The following is a 17,507-nucleotide window of genomic DNA, read 5'->3' on the forward strand; positions in this document are numbered from 1 at the left end:
TCCCTTTCCTCACCCTAGAATGTTCCAGTGAGACCTCTACTACACACTTCACCTGTTTCCTCTGCAGCCTACCCGTGGGAGAGACAAGACCTGAATTCTAGCCCTGGCTCCTTCTGCGAGTCCTTATCTGTTCTTATCGGAGGGAACTAACCTCACAGGCCTCAGGGTCCACATCTGAAAACCAACAAATGCCAAGCAGCATTGCCTTTCCTTCTCTGGAATTCCATGTGTCTTTTTTTTTTTTTTTTTTTTTTTTTTTTGATAGTGAGACAGATCACAAGTAGGCAGAGAGGCAGGCAGAGGTGGGGCCGGAAGTGGGGGAGGGAAGCAGGCTCCCTGCTGAGCAGAGAGCCTCTGTGCTGTTGGATCCCAGGACCCTGAGACCATGACCTGAGTTTAAAGCAGAGGCTTAACCCACTGAGCCACCCAGGCACCCCTCCATGTGTCTTAAAAAAAAAAAAAATTAAGCACTAAGCATGAGCAAATAAGCAACACCCTTACCTTACACACCTAGTAAAAATAATAAACCACCCAGAAATTTGAGTCTTAGGAGAAATGATCCAGCAAGGTAAAATTGAAGATGGTTCAGATCTAAGTCTGAGCTAAGAATCTAATGCTATATATTTTTTTAATTAGAGACTTATGAATTAACTAAAAGGCATAAGATTCTTTCTCCTTGGTTCTGCCCTTTTCCCAATAGGCAGAGAAGATTTTCAAAAGGCAACAATAATTTAGCTTTAGTTAGGGACACAAAGTAAGGTATTTCTTAAAATATCATAAAATGTGCCAAAGTAGCAGCTCCTTTAGTTGGTTCTTCCTAGCATCCCTTAACATTTCAAAGCTCCTGGGGTGCCTGGGTGGCTCAGTGGGTTAAGCCGCTGCCTTCGGCTCAGGTCATGATCTCAGGGTCCTGGGATTGAGTCCCACATCCGGCTCTCTGCTCAGCGGGGAGCCCGCTTCCTCCTGTCTCTCTCTGCCTGCCTCTCTGCCTACTTGTGATCTCTGTCTGTCAAATAAATAAATAAAACCTTAAAAAAAAAAACATTTCGAAGCTCCTGCCTTTGGTCATAAACATAACTTTGCTTTTTTAACCGTCTGCTCTGCAAGGAGGAGTTTGTGTGTCTGGGAGTGTGTGGTCTTCTTGCAGCGGCTTTACTGACTGTTGCGTGAGCTTTGCTTCGCCTCAAACCTTATCCTGGCTGACAATCCAGTATGTGGGGAAAAAACTCTGCAAGTGGAGGAGACCATTTTCTGCAGCTCCTGCTGCCCGTTTAGGCGACGCTGAGTCGGGTGGACCCAAGCGGGATCCTGCTGGCAGAAGGAATGACAGAACGTGGTCCCATGTGGCAGTCCCCGGGCTCTGGCCCGGCAGAGCTGTGGCACTCCCATCCTGGCCTGCTTCAGTAATGGGCTCGTTTTTATGTAAATGATGTAGATAAAGAAAGGAATATTGGAAAGCTTGGGCTAGAAATAATTGCCAGCAGCCCAGGCCTGAGCCAAGCCCTTGTGATAAGGTCGATCATAGGGGTATCTGCTTCTCTTTTACCCGGACCACCAGCAGGGGTGAAGGTGGGAGCCGGGGTCCAGAGGGGCGGGGCCTGCGGCTCAGGAGGGGCGGGGCCTGCGGCTCAGGAAGTGGGAGTGGCAGACCAGTCTGAGATACATTGTGCTCTGTACCTCCACCACCTTCCTTGCTTTCCAAGCTGACCTGTCTAGAGGGGACACTTTTCCCCAATTAACAGAAAGGCACCCTGTGGGATCTAGGCTGCCTTGGAGAAAGCAGACCGGAAAGGCCTTTTTCTAACTTGCATGGCGGTGATGAAATTTTAATCCAACCGTGGAGCTGGTATTTGCAGCTCACCCCTGCGACACAGGGCACATTGCCTAGGAGCACACACCGGAACGGAGGAATTGTACCGAAATGCCATTGCCTGCGGACGGTGGCTGCAGACCTGGCGGGTTTCGGCCATGTGTCAGGCTTCAGCACTCTCCACTGTAGGTTTCTGGTTCGGTCTTGGTCTTAGGAAATTGAGGTTGCTGAGAGCTTATTAGAATTTTGTCTCAAAAAGAGAAAATAGACCCAGATCCCAGACCAGGGAGTGATCCTGGAAGAGAAGGTGTGAGCTTGAGAGGCCGAGTTTCGTGACTTTAGTCCACCACCAACTTTCTCCGGGCCTTGTAGGAGGGGCCTCAGTTTTGTGGCCTCTGTGTGCTCCCCTCCTGCAAACCCTTAAGTCTTTTGGATGCAGAGGATACGATTGTGCACTTAGAAGATTCAGGAGACAGATCCTGAAGGATCTATCAGTGGGATGGCAATACTGAGGAAGGGGGATGGACGGACTCGTGCACGGGAGTGAGGGAAGAGGTGGAATGAGACTGGGAAAATGTTGGTGGCGCCTGGGGTTGGGTGATAGGTATGTGGAGGTTCGTGAGACTTAGTGAGTTAATAAGCTGGCTACTTTTCAAGCTCGGTAGATAAAAATTGATGGCTTTGCAATACACTATCGTGAGTCAAATAGAAATTAGAGTATCACATGGGGAAAAAAAAAAGATTCCACTCCCAGGGACAACAATTTCCAAGAATAAACATCATAAAATATGCAACGCCTCAAAGAAGAAAGCTATAAAACTTCACTAAAGCACCAAATAATTGGAAAGATATACTGTGTTCTTTGATAGGGACATCAACATTGTAAAGATGTTCTTCCCCAAGTAATCTATAAATGCAAGTATCTGTGAGTAAAACCAATTAAATTCCAATAGGAGTTTGATGTAAAACATAGGGGACTGACTAAGAATATCTGGGACTCCCCCCACACTTAAATGGCAGCCCCATATGGGTGGGGTAGGAGCTCGGGGACAATAACTCCTGACTCACCCTGGTCCCACTGTCTTCCTCCGCTCTGCCCAATCTCCCAGCAAGGCCAGGTTTCTCTACCTCCACACTCCACAAGGATCTGGATGCCGTACAGTGCTCCTCCAACCAGGCCCTCTTTCACTTGGACTTGAGGCTCCCACCTAACTGGTGTCCCAGCCACCACTCCCAGGGCTTCCCCAGCCTCCACGCAGGGAGGGACCTGCTTAAGCCTGCACTTCCTAAGGCCTCTGCCCTGGCCTCACCATTTCCTGAGCTCACTCCATGTGAGCAACCCTGGCTGGCTCCTGCCTTGGAAGCTTTTACGTGCTGTGCCTTCTGCCCGTAGTTCTCTCCCCCTCTCCCAACTCCGGACCTCTGCCTGGCTGTGTCCTCCCCATGTGGGGCTATCTGGATGATTTGGGCAAGATTTTCCTGGCCACTCTAGCTGATCTGGCCCATGGCATCCACACTCCCCACACCCCCATTGTCACCGGTCTATCACCTGCTTTCTTTGTCTTACCAAAAGCACCTTCATTGTTTGCTTGCCTGTGTCCTGTGTAATGTTCACCTCAAGTGTGCATGCTTTCTGGGAGCAAGAGGTTGCAGGTTACATTGTGTCCCCCAAAAAGATCTGTCCAAATCCTACAGTACCATGATAATAGAATGTGACCTTATATGGAAATCAGTCTTTACAGCCATAATTAAGTTGTAAACTAAGGTGAAGTCATATGGGAGTAGGGTGGGCCCTTAATCCAGGAGGACTTAGTGTCAGTAGAAAAAGAGAAGACACAGGAACAAACACACACAGAGGGAAGACGGCCACGCGAAGATAGAGGCAGATATGAGAGTGATGTGGCCACTGGCCAAGGATCCCGGGGGCCCCCAGAAGCTGGAAGAGCCAAGGAAAGATCCTACTCTGGAGCCTTCAGAGGGATCATGGCCCTGCCAACACCTGAGTCTGGACTTCCAGCCTCCAGAACTGTGCGTAAAGTGTGGTTATTTCCAGCACCCCGGTCTGTGGTACTTGGTCTTACGGCAGCCCCCGGAAACCACAACAAGGGGCATTTTCTGTCTTGCTCAGTACTGTCTTCTCAGCCCTGTCCGGTGTGAGGAGCAGCTCCAGAAACACTGCGGAATGCTGAAGGAATGACAAAAATAGCCAAGATTTTGAAAAAGATCAGTGAAGACGAACTTGATCTAGCAGATAGTAAAGCATACTATAAAGCCGTAGGAATGTTATAATAGAGGGGCGCCTGGGAGGCTCAGTCCGCTAAGCGCCTGCCTTCTGCTCAGGTCAAGATCCCTGGCTTGTGGGATCAGCCCCACATCTGGCTGCCTGCTCAGCGGGGAGCCTGCCTCTCCTCCTCCCTCTGCCTGCCGCTCCCCCTGCTTGTGCGCTCTCTCTGTCAAATAAATACATAAAGAAATCTTCAAGAAGAAAAGAATGGTATAATAGACAAAAATCAATAGATTAGAAGAGAAGGCTCAGAACAGACTTAGGTAAGTGGATTTAGTTTATTATAATGGTGACGATTTAATGAGCCAGGGGAAGGGTGGCTATTCCACAAATTGTCTTGATACAATTGACCTGTGCTGTGGGGGGGGGGCAGGTGGGGGGCAGGGGAGTGTCTTCTCCTTTACTCAGCTGGATATTCAGACCGGGTTCCCCTTGGACTGTCTAGTCTGAAAGGAGGAGGGCAGAAAGCTCAGCTTGCCCCCGGGACCATGCTGGCTGTCCCTGTCCAGGAGACCGAGTGTTCTTTGTAGGAGTTCTGGCAGGTGACTGCATAGCCACCCAGCTGGTAACTAGCTTCTCCTTTGTGTCCTGTTGGAAACAGCATCTCTTTAAAAAAAAATTTTTTTTTTTAATTTTATTTATTTGAGAGGGAGAGAGAAAGAGAGAGAGCAAGCACATGAGCGGGGGCGGGGGGCAGACCCCCCGCTGAGCAGAGAGCCCAATGCAGGGCTTGATCCCAGGACCCAGGGTCATGACCTGAGCCAAAGGCAGACGCTTAACCGACTGAGCCCCCAGACGACCCTGAGCCAGTGTCTCTTATCAAACCCCCAGAAGTATAGATTCCAGGCTTCACCCAAGCCCAAGCCTGGTGTCCTCATCAGCAGGTGTAATTCATTTATGGCTCTTCCGTGTCCAGGAGCAGTGGGCCGCTCGCGGTCATTTTTACCATAAGCAGTGTTCTCTAGTCACATAGTTATGGGGTTCCTAGGTTTTGTTAAGCCCATGGGGATGCTAATTAAATTAGAGCCCTACATTATACCATGTATTAAAGCAAATTACAGAGGCCTTTACGGTGAACTCTAAATAGCCCCAACTTTTAAAGTATTAGAAGAACATAGAAGAGAAACTTTCACAGTTTTATGGTGTAGAAAGCCTTTCTAAACAAAGCATAAAACTCAGAAGTCAAAAAGATAAAGAAACCTGATAGACTTAAAGAAATATCTCTTTATTGAAGTACGACACACATAGAACAATGAGCAAACCCCACCACACAGCTCCTGAGTTTTCACAAAGCAAACACACCCCTGTGACCAGGGAAGGATCTGGAAACAGAGCCTCGGTGGCACCCTGGGAACCCCTGCACAGCCTTTGCCCTGTGTCAGACCGATAGATTGGACTATATAAATATGTAAATCTCCAGGATATCAAAAGACACCATAAAAGTGCTTTAGAAATGAGCAATAGCCTGGAAAGAAATCGTGTACACCCGTGTGCAACATATAAAAGGGTCAAAGACTGACAATCATGGGATGTAAGAGAGCGCCTATAGATCATAAAGAAGGACAAATAGTTCACCAGGAAAGATGGCAAAGGATACCTAAGTCGTTCCCAAGAGGAAAACTGCAAATGGCCCATGGAGCCAGCACAGCGCACTCTGCTCTAGGCCAGAAGACATCTCCTCCGTTCTTCTCGCCCTCTCCCTCCTGTGACTCAGGCGTGGAAGGCCCAGGACAGACACTGCATTCCACCCAGGGTGACTCCTCCCTGCTGCTCCCCCAACCCCCTCCACGCCCCTGCTGTGCCCTCCCACCTGTCTCTCCCTTAAGCCTTGACCTTTTTCCCAGGAGACATTTGGTTCTCTCCTGCACTGGCTCCCGGGCCTCCAGACAAGCCCAGATCTGACTTGTCCTCTAGGGACACACCTGCTCAGGTTCCCGCCAACCTCAGTGCGGGGAACATCAGGGCGGGGCTCAGGTGCTTGACCAGGAACAAAAACTGTGGCAAAAGGTAGGAGGGGGCTGTCATTGCTGGAGGTTGGGGCAGGCGGTAGGTTTGGCATCCCATTTTTAAAGGCTAGAGTCGGGGGGACCAAATCGGCCCCCAGAAAGGAGTGTGGGACAGGTACCAGCAGCAGCCAAGTGTTCGTTCTGTAAAGGTGAACTTCCCCAGGGAGAGGCTGCTGAACGAAGGGACTTCACAGGAAAATGACTGGGGGAGTCTGGACCTGGCACCCCCCCGCCCCCCAAGGAAATGTGCAACTCAGGCCATGTGGTCCGTTCAGCCCAGGGATCCTGGGTATGTTTGACCTCTGTTCACAGAGCACACATCAGCCTCTTAGGGGACACTGGGGTCTGTTGGGGACTCACTGCTATGAAGTGATTAAAATTCTAAGGCCAGGTTCTGACCCTTCCACAGACTTTCCTGTTTCCAAGGCTGGAGCTAATTTCAGGTACAGAAAGCCTTTGGCCGGTTGGTAAGTCAGAGGAGGCAGTCCCCAGATTGAGGAAATGGGGTAGTAGGGCCCTTTTGTTGTGTGGGCCTCTGTGAGAAGCAGCCGTGTTTAAAGATTTTATTTATTTATTTGACAGAGAGAAATCACAAGTAAGCAGAGAGGCAGGAAGAGAGAGAGGAGGAAGCAGGCTCCCTGCTGAGCAGAAAGCCCGATGTGGGGCTCGAACCCAGGACCTGGGATCATGACCTGAGCCGAAGGCAGCAGCTTAACCCACTGAGCCACCCAGGCGCCCCACAGCCGTGTTTAATTAATAGACGCGTGTGGAGGGAGAGCCCAAACTTGTCGCAAAAGATGCCCCCAAGTATTCCCTACGTGTGGGGATGCGAATAACAAGGCACCATCCACGTGTCTGCTCAGAGTTGAACTTCCTTCATCTTCCCGGGCCTGTGCGTCCTGTTTGCCCTGCTATAGCGCTGTGTCTCTGTGGCCCGTCCAACACCAGTGACCACACTGGTGTTCTAATCACATCTCTAATGCCAGCTTTCCTGCTGAACAGCAACAATAATTTTTTGTAACAATCAAAGAAGGCTGAGAAATGAATTATAGCCAGTTTTCTGGATTCTGGATTAAAATACAGAGAAGCGGGGCGCCTGGGTGGCTCAGTGGGTTAAGCCGCTGCCTTCGGCTCAGGTCATGATCCCAGGTCCTGGGTTCAAGCCCCACATCGGGCTTTCTGCTCAGCAGGGAGCCTGCTTCCTCCTCTCTCTCTGCCTGCCTCTCTGCCTACTTGTGATTTCTCTCTGTCAAATAAATAAATAAAATCTTTAAAAAAAATAAAATAAAATAAAATACAGAGAAGAAATTGGCTTTTGGTGGATGGAAGAAGTCTTACCTCAGCTTTCTGGAACCGTGTCCAGTCCTCAACAAGTCCCTCCTGCACCAACCTCTGTGAACCCCGCCTTCCCCTGCATCCCCTCCCCCAACCTGAGGCTTGCTGGGAGTGGGGCAGGCGACCCCTGTTCACAGCCCCTCCCTCCCCCGGGCCAGGGTTCCTCCTTCTCCCCCAGAAGGACGGTTCCTGGGGCCCCACTCCCGTCCTCACTGATCTCCCTTCCTCCTGGCCACGTTCTCCATTCACAGAGGAGCTGCGCTCCTGGCTCCCGGGGTCCTTTCGCCACAACTCCTGTCCCCGTCCTCGGTGAGCTCCTGGCCATCAGCACGACCCACCTGCTCTGTGGGCCTCCCTCTGCCCTCACCGGCTCACTGCCAAGCCTTGCCTTCCCTTCCCTTCACTCCACTAGACCTTCTACTCACCAGGTACTAGGCCACCCTGCAAGTTCAGCTCCGGGCACCCACTACTACCCCGACCCAGACAGCTCTGCAGCCACCAGGCCTTCGGTGTCCGGGCTCTGAAACCTTCCCGCCACCCTCACTGCCCGCACACCCTCCTCCCTCGCCCTCCTCTGGCCGACAACGCACCCCATGCACTGACCACCCCTGCACGCACTGCCACCCACCCCTGCAATCCCGGCAGCCCCCCAGCCCGGGACAAGGCCACGCACCCCCTTGCCCCACGCATGCGCCCTGGTTGTCGGGTGTGGCAGGACACGGACTTCTCAGTGCAACTCCTCAAGGGTTTTTTGTGCTGGTCTGTAGTTTCATCACATTTTCCTTTTTTTAAGATTTTATTCATTTATTAGGGGGAGAGCACATGAGCAGGGGGAGGGGCAGAGGGAGAGGGAGAAGCAAACTACCCACTTGAGCAGGCAGCCCCAAGCGGGGCTCGATCCCAGGACCCCGGGATCATGACCCGAGCTGAAGGCAGACGGTAGCTCCACTGACTGATCCACCCAGGCACCCCGCCCCGCATTTTCCTACTCTGGTTGCTCTTCTGCTCTCCAGGATGGCTGTTTCACACCTTCTCAGCCTTCAGCACCTTGGGCCTCTCAGCTAACATTTTGCTTCCTATTGCCTCGACAAAATAAAAGGAATTTAAAGGAGAACTTTCACGAGCCCCACTATCTGACCTGTTTGCCCTGTGCAGGCGCTCTCGCCACCTTCCCTCTGTTACAACGATGACACCGGTGTCCCTGGGGGTTCGCCTTCCCGCCCCCCACACCCCTACGTTGAAAGACTTTGCTCCCACTCTTTCTCCCTTTCCTTCCTAGCCGGGTGATTTCCACCATTAAACCCACAGACAGTCAGATCTCACTTTAAGGAACCTACTCCCGGCCCCAGCCCCTCACCTCCTTCCTCCATTTGCATGCATGAGGGGGTCGTGCACACACCTGCCATCTCCGCTCTCCCTCCCCCCATCCTCCCAGGGTCAGGCTTTGGAACTTGCCACTCCCCTGAAGCCCTTCATCAAAGTCCCCATGAATTCCGGTCCCGGGATCCCGCAAAGGTCTGTCCTCCCTCCAGCAGCACCACCCACCCAGCCCATCCCACCTTCCTGAAGCGATGCGCCTTCCCAGGTTGTGTTCCTCGCTGCCATTCTCCCGGTCTCCCCAGTGCTCCAAGCACCCCCGCCCGCCCCCCGTGGCAGAGGTGCGCATCTGGAATCCTTGCTGAGTGATGGAGTTGAAGCAGGACAGGGTGTGACTTTCCCCTTTTCTTCCCATGCCGGTTGGGCCTCTCGCGTAGCACAAGATATATGTGGGTGACACTACATGGCTTCTAAAGGGGTGCGTGTGTGCCTGCGTGTGTGTACACGCACGCACGTGCCCACACCCCTGCATGCAAATAGGGCTTCTCTGCGAGGGGGGAGGCTCTGAGGAGGGGCGGTTCAGCTGGACGGATAACTGAGGAAGGAAGAAGAAAGAGGGATGTCCTGGGGAGCTGGTTTGGCTTGTCAGTTAGGGAGGAAACTGGGAAGGTAGCTCTCAGTAGAGCCTCCAGTGCCAGGCCAGGCCCGTGGACCTAATTTGTTAGTCACAGGAAGCAAAATGAAGGGCTTGCTGTAGGAGGAAGTGACACATCAGGACCCGCTCCAGGAGGAGAGCCTGGGGGAGGGGGGGGCAGGGCCTCAGGAGAGTCTGGAGGCCCAGGAATGAGATCTTCGGTGGGGCCAGGAACACTGCCCCGAGGGAGCGGGTCTACAGGATCAGCCTCGAGTATACAGTGAATAGGCACAAATTTGGAGAGAAGTAGGTATTGTCAGGCTTTGCTCTGCCTCCCCTCCCTGTGCAGCGCCCCGCTGGCCCCCATCAGAAGCCTGCTCAGTGTGGGCGGAACACTCCCCCTAAAGTCTCAGTGTCCAGCCCTGTGCTCCCGCCCCCTTGTCTGAGGAGCTGGCCTCCTCCTCCAGCTTGGTCACAGCCATGGCTGACCTCTGTGCAGGGAGCAGAGTGGGGAGGACCCACCCCAGCCCGCAGATGTTTTTCCAGCTGTGGCTGCAGGAGATGATACATTTCCCTTTTATTTTCTCTGGTCGGTTTGCACAAGCTAGCACAGCCTTGGTGGGAGGCCGTGCACTTGCTTAGGTCATGTGTTTCTGTGTGCCCGCCCCCGCTCGCCTCCCCTGTCCCCACTGGCTCTTTGGTGTGGCCTGGACTTTTGTGGTGAGAGAGAGAAGCAGTGGGGAGTACAGGAAAGTTTCTTCTTGGGGCTGACCTGGGTCTGCCCATTTGGCTTTCATCACGGCTCACAAGCTTCTGTTACAGACCGATGTTTTTGATTTGCACTTGGCTCAGCAACCCTCCTGCGCCTTCCTCCAACCTCCCGGGGAAAAATCATTGTCTTTCGGAAGAGCGGCTCTGGCTCTAAGCTGATGACTTTGGAAGGAACAGCCATAAGCCAGTCTGAACAGAACTCGCGAAGGACACGCTGACCTTGATCTGGCTGAGGCTGTTCTCTCCAGATCCTGAAACACGAGGAGAGGGTTTAAAATCCTGCGCGAGAATATGCAGCTGCAAGTGGCACCTCGGTCTTGGGCTGTCTGCGGCGTTAAATTGACCTACTTGTGTTTGTGACATGTGGGCTGGGCTTCCCCAGAATTTCCCGATGGCGAGTTATTGTGGATTAGATTATGAAAGAAAGAAACGTGTGGTTGGTTTGATAACTGACCCAGACTGGCTGTGTGCGGCCCAGGAACACGGCCTGCGTGGCCTGGGTTTTAAGAAGCAGAGCGCACTCGGGCTCCACGCGTGACTCACTCCTGGTGACACCAGCCCCACCCGCGGGACATCAGGCCAAGTTTGCCCTGCTTTAGGGCAAGCCACCCTCTCCCTGGCAGCCTAAGTGGCGGCTGTTTCTCTTCCACTCCCTTGGCCCACTAGTCCTGGGGGTGGGATGTGTGTCCCCTAGGCCCCTCTTTGCCACCTCCGGACCCTCCTTCCTTTCTTCATAAAAGCACTCAACTCTGAATCGCCTAATGGGATCTTCCAAGGTCATCCAAACTTCTAGACTGTCAGGAGCCCACTGGGGATTTAGGACGGAAGCCATAGCTCGCTGGCAGGGCGGTGTGGGGCATTCCCTGGAGCATTGACCCAGCCGTCAGGAGACCCCAGGCCCATTTCTCTCACCGGGTGTGCACGCCAGGGCTTTGCAAGCAAGGCTCACCCAGAGGGTCCAGTGTTAGGTGGTGAGCTTCCAGGGTCCCCTCAAAGGACAGGCTCGTTTGTTCCAAGAGTGTCCACATGGCCCTGTCATAGTTATTATAGGTCACCCATGGTTCCTCGCAGCCCAGATGCCTTCTACCAGTCAGGACGATTTTGAATCGTAAGCCATGCTGCCTGGTGACATGGGTAACTGACATCAGGTCACCAGGGACACAGGACTGGATGCTAACCCAGGGTCAGTTCTCTTGCAGGCTCTGTTAACCCTTTGCCCACACACCCCGGGGACCCTGTCACCCGTTGCCCTGTGTTGGGATTACCTGGTGATTTTACCTTGTTTTCTGCCAATGTCACTGATGCGGAGGTTTGCCCTCATTTTTGGTACCTTCTGTCGTCATGGTGAGCCTCCTGAAGCCCTTGGCCTTGGGCTCTCTGACCTCTCCCCGTGGGCTCCTGTTCCTCTTTGCTTGGTCCTGCTCGCTTGGTAATACCACCAGTGAGATCCTCTCCTCTTTGCCTGAGTCCTTCTCTGTGTAGCTGGAAGTTTCCAGAAACCCACTGCCATGCTGATAGGGATCATTGCCACTTCATGACCCCTAAGTGCAGGGGTGGTCCTGCGGTGACTGTCCCAGTGGGTTCTTCCCACCTTCCCGCCTTCCGGCTCTGCCGCTCCCCCACCTCCTCCTCTTCCTCACTCTTAGCTGATGGACTTGCCTCTCGCTGCACCGAAGCCCTGAAGCATTTGGGGGGACGTCTGCATACTGCCTGCGCCCCAGCGGCCTGCCCACCCCCTTCCCGCCGCTGTCTGTTCCCGCTGTCTGCTCCTGCGTCTCCTGGTAACTGTTGGACTGATGAACTGTTTTTGAGGGTGGTCCCCACTTAGACATCAGATTCCACTGACCTCCGGGGCCTCCCTCCAGCAGCTCCCCCTCTCCTAGTACATCGGTTTTTACTGTCCCAGAGTGTTTCCACCAGCACGTGTGTGGGTGCACACACACATGCGCACACACATGCACATGCAAATATGCACATGCACGTGTGTGCAAACATGTATGCACACAGAGAGACATGCATACATGCATATATACACACAGAGACACATACACATGTACAATATACACATACATGTGCCTGCGTGTGTGCACACATATATGCACACATGCACATGCATATATACACATGTGTATGTGTGCACACAGCTGCATATACATATACAGACATATACCTGCTTACACAGACATACACATATACACATACATGTACATACATACACACGTGCACATAAATATATACATGCATGCATGCACATACACATACACACATGGACATATACACACATGCATGAACACACATGCACACACACATACCCACACACATGCACACACACACACAGAGTTCCTTGAAGAACTGTCTCTGTTTCTCCCTCTGCAGTCAGCTGCCTGCCCCTCCACTCCACCGACACTGCTCCTTGCTGGGCTCCAGTGCCTAACTGGAAGGACGGACACTCTGTCCTCATGTTACGGAACAGAGAGCAGCCCCTGAACTTGCTGACCCCTCCTGCCGCCTTCAAACACTTTCTTCTCCGACCTCCAGGACGCCACGCGTTTCACATTTCTGGTTTTCCTTACGTCCTCTGGGGCATTTCTCTTTGTTTTCCTTCATTTTTGAAAAAGCTGTTTCCAGTACTCACTTCTCAGGTGATCCCCTTCCAATCTCCAGATTTTAAATACCTTCTGTTTGCCAGGACCCTGTTCGCACCTCCGGCTGGACTTCTCTGCCCGACTCCAGGCTGGTACAGCGCCGCCCTCGATGTCTGTGCTGGGCCGCCCGTGGGCACCACAGGCTCATCCTGAGTTCCTGATGCTCCATCCAGGCCTGGCCCGTCATTTTCCGCCCTCCCGGTGCCGGCTGCTCCAGCCCTCCCGCTGTCCAGGAGGAAGACTTGGCCTCATCCTTGAACCCTGTCTTTCTCTCATATCCCACATCGAGTCTGTCCACAAATCCTTTTGGTCTGACCTTCCAAATATATGCAGATAACTTGTGATGTTAAGGAATTATGGTCAAGTTTTTTTAGATGGGATCATCATATTGTGGCTATATTTTTATTTTATTTTATTTTAAATATTTTTATTTATTCATTTATTTGACAGAGAAAGAGAGCACAAGCAGGGGGAGTGGCAGGCAGAAGGAGAGGGAGAAGCAGGCTCCCCGCTGAGCAGGGAGCCTGCTGTAGGACTCGGTCCCAGGACCCTGGGATCATGACCTGAGCCAAAGGCCACCAACTTTGAGCCACCCAGGTGCCCTGTGGTTATTTTTTTAAAAGGAGCCTTTATCTTTGAGAGAGTCTTACAGTTTACATTTCTTTACATGCTAAGAAGGTTGGAATTTCCTCACGGTAATCTAGGGCAATGATTTTCACCTGGAGGACTCATTAAAACAGATTTCTGTGTCTGGAGGCCAGAGGTTCTGACTTGGTAGGCTGCAGTGGACCCGATCATTTGTATTTCTAATGCAGGTTGATGCCTGTTATCTAAGGCCCACATTGAGATCCACTGAGGGAAGGTAGAGGAGAGTGGTGGGGAGTCTGAGTGGGCAGGGTACGCAAGAGCTGATAGCAGGGGCGTTGGTGGGACGTGGAAGTGTGGGTCCATAGTGTTGTTCTAGTACTCTGCTTTTCTCTGGAAGTGTCTGTAGTAAAAAAAGTGTGTGTGTGTGTGTGTGTGTGTGTCCAGAATGACTATTTCTCACCACCTCCTGTTACCACCTTGGCCCAAGCTAGAGTCATCTCTTGCCTGGATTGTTGTAGGGGTCGCCTTGATTTCCCCCTTGACCCTGTGGGATCTGTTTTCAACAGAGTGGCCAGAACTATCCCCAAAACCCTGCAATAAATCCCTGTCACTCAGAGTGAAACCCCGGGACTTTCTATGACCTACAAAGCTCTCTACAACGTGTTCTCCACTCTCTTTTCTCTGTCAGACACGGAGTTCCTTGCTGGTCCTTAGATATGTCAGGAATGCTTCTGCCTCAGGACCTTTACACAAGATCTCCTGAGCCTATAGTGCCCTCCTCCCACCACCAAACTTCAGCTATCCCTGTCATTTCCTTCAAGCCTGTGTTTGAAGGTCACACTTGCAGTGAGGTCTTCTTAGACTACAGAATGTAAAATTTCACAGACACACACACACACACCCCGCACACACTTCACACCCCTTTCCCTGATCACTTTTTCTCCTTGACTCCTCTCACTGTCTGTATCGTGCTTATTGGTCTTGTCTATCCCCCTTGGCAGGAAGCTTGCTCGGTCGGTACCTGGCACTGAGTAGGGTCCGCCGCTCCGCCTCTGTGGCTGTGCCTTGGCCGTGCCATGCTGTTCCCGGCTCCCACTCCCTCCCGACTTGGCCTCCGCTGTCATCTCACATCCATTCACGACACACGTTCCTTCTTTGCCACTGCTGAACGCCTGCCTTGGCCAGCTCTGCTGAAGACGGGTTTTTGTCGGTTCGGTTCACCTCTGTATTTGTGCCTGGGACAGTGCCAGCCATGGCGGGCTCTCAGCACGTGCTCGCTGGGCACGTGGCTGCATCCCAGGGGCGAGAGGTGGACGAGGAAGAGGGTGGGAGAGCAAATGAGGGGACTTTCCCTAAAGGTTGGAAATCTGTGGCCAGTGGGAGGGGAAGCAAAGGCATTCTAACATGGAAAAACCTACAGGAAATGCAACAAAAGTGTGAAAGACAGGAATAGTCTATTTTCGGAACATTAAGGAAGGGACGACAGAAGTTGCAAATGGGCAGGCCGAATGCAGTCTGCAGAGGTGTGTGCTCAGCCCACACGATGCTTAAAATAAATTTGGATTGGTTGCCAACGCTGAAAAATCAGGAGTGTCCTATTTCTCTCGAAAAACTGGAGAATCTCACTGGCACCGGACTGGCCTGGGACTGACCCTCGGTCCCCCGTCAGAGCGGGTGTGTGTCCTCGGGTCAGCTGTGCCCCCTCCAGCAGCTTCATTCATTCGTCATCTACCTGGTGCTTGGGGACATTCCATCTGCGAGCTCCCTTCTGAAGAGCAAAATGGATTTCTTCTTCCTTCAAACGTAACTGAGGAGGTATCGTTGTTTGGGGCAAGCAGGGGTGTCGGGTGACTGGGAATAGGCTGCTCGAGAGGCCAGGAGGAGGCAGGGAAGGACTGTCCCCTGGAGCCTGCAGCGGGGCTGGGCCCTGCAGATACCCGCTGCAGACTTCTGGCCTTCCGCCGTATGACATGGTCGCATGCTGTTTGAGGCCAGTAAGGTGGCGACTTGCTGGGGGCCCCCATGTGTCTGGCAGAAGGGGTTTCCATTTGGAAAGCGGTCAGTCACAGGATTTGAGGGGGACCTGGTGGTCCTGGGGTGTTGTGTTGGTTTGTCTGCTATATAAGAGGACAAAGAGCCTTTTGTTGCTTGTATTGGTCTCATGTTCCTGGTGACAGGCTGGGACACGTGCACTTGTCACCTGTCACCCATCAGGGCAAGTGGCCAGTTGCGTTTCCAGAACTTCTCCTCGTGGGCACGTTCCCACCTCTGAGGCGTGGGTCAACCACATCACTTCAGCAAGTCATGCAGAGGTAAAGGGACACACCAAATCCTCCTTGTTGACATGAGAACAGGCTGATGCTGAGGCTTATGAATTCTGTGTGAGGACTTTTGTAAAGCTCCGAGGGTTGGAATATATATTTCTGGGGTCAGAATCATTCTCGTGCTTTACCAGCTCGTGTCCTGAGAGGAGGGCCGGGATCCTGCTTCTGCTGCACGGGTGCCGGGTGCCGCCGCGCTGGCCGTGCCTGCGGTCCACGGGGGTGGAATTTCACAGGGTTTAGCTGTCCTCCATCAGGGCGCAGGCCCATTTCCCAGAGGGCTCTGTAGGCAGAGGACACTGCGCCTGGCCCTCAGCAGTGGGCTTGCCACCGCCTCTGGAGGGGCCAGGAGGATGTTGTTCCTCTCGGCCAGGAGCAGATGCAGGGAACGGAGAGGCTACCTCGCCCCCCTCACCCATCATCCACATGGGAGCAGGAAGCCTGTGGCCTCTGAGAAATGTGGGCCCTTAAGAGGTTGGCAGCCTAGTCCTCAGCCCCTCTGACACCTTGCATGGCAAAAGGGACTTTGCAGATTTGATTAAGCTAAGGGCCTTGACATGGGGCGATTGTCCTGGGTTACCTGGGTGGGCCCAGCACACTCACAAGGGCCCTTCAAAGGAGGAAGAGGGGGGCGCCTGGGTGGCTCAGTCAGTTAAGCGTCTGCCTTCAGCTCAGGTCATGATCTCAGGGTCCTGGGATCGAGCCCCGTTCGGGCTCTCTGCTCAGTGGGGAGTCTGCTTCTTCCTCTCCTGCCCCATGCCCCACTCATTCTCTCTCTCTCTGTCAAATAAATAAATAAAATTAAAAAAAAAAAAAAAAGAGGGAGAAGGGGAACAGGAAAAGGAAAGGGAAAGAGAAGTAAAAGTTGGAGGAGAGAACCAAGTGTGGCTGTTGCCGGCTTTGAAAAGGGGGTGGGCAGGGGCCAGGAGGCCGGGAGCACCGCCGGGCTCGAGATGCTGGGAAATGCCAGGAAACAGGTTCTTTCCCAGAGTTTCCAGAGGAATGCAATCCTGCCGACACTGATTTTAACCCAGTAAAACCCAGTCTGGAGACTTTTGACCTGCACAGTCGGCAGCTCACAGACACGTGCTGTTCCGAGCTGGGGGGGGTCTGGTCATTTGTTACCACAGCGGCAGCAGGAAGACCCGGGAGGGACGCGCCTTGCGGCCGCTCCTTCTCTGGACCCGGTGGAGGGAGTGGTTGGGACAGTCTCCCGAGTCCTTCTCATTGTTAGCATTAGGTTACTAGGCCCCTCTGCCCCCCCTCCTCCTTTGCCATTCTGACAAAAACTGTGGCTCCAAGCCCCATAAAAAAATAGTCCGAAAACTTGTGCACGGTGGTGGGGTGATACAGACCCCCCAGATGCTCCCCTGTGAAGCTGCAGCGTCTGCTGGGCCTTCCTCTGTCCCGGGATGAAGAGCCCATGCGGACGCAGAGGGACTGCTTTCCCAGGGAACCTCGCTAACGGGGTCTGCCAGGCCCTCATCCGGGGACTCATCCAGGTTCCCGTTTCATTCACTGTGTATGGAAAAATTCTTCAGAGGAAGGGTCCAAGGGCTTGCTGCCATCAGTGCCAGATGGGTCTCTGGTGTCCTTGAAGGTCAAAGGGTCCTTCCCTCTGTCAGGTCAGCTTTCTTCTTTTGCTTCCTCCCGAGGCTCTGTCTTGTCCTGGGCACTGGACAAGGACAAGGACAAGGGCTCTGCTCTGGCAGCGTGCCGGGGGGATGCCCCGGGCCCAGGCCCAGAGTACCTGGGGCACGTGGGCCTTCTGCACAGCCTCCCTGTCTGTTACTCAG

At 53.1% G+C, this 17,507-nt stretch overlaps 1 protein-coding gene across 1 annotated transcript in view; it reads left to right on the top strand.

Moving 5' to 3' along the window:
- The window catches only part of SYNJ2 (synaptojanin 2), a 96,544-nt gene that overhangs the window by 8,889 nt on the left and 70,148 nt on the right, over nucleotides 1-17,507 (top strand).

The sequence above is a fragment of the Lutra lutra genome, chromosome 6 (assembly GCF_902655055.1).
Source record: "Lutra lutra chromosome 6, mLutLut1.2, whole genome shotgun sequence".
Taxonomy (NCBI): domain Eukaryota; kingdom Metazoa; phylum Chordata; class Mammalia; order Carnivora; family Mustelidae; genus Lutra; species Lutra lutra.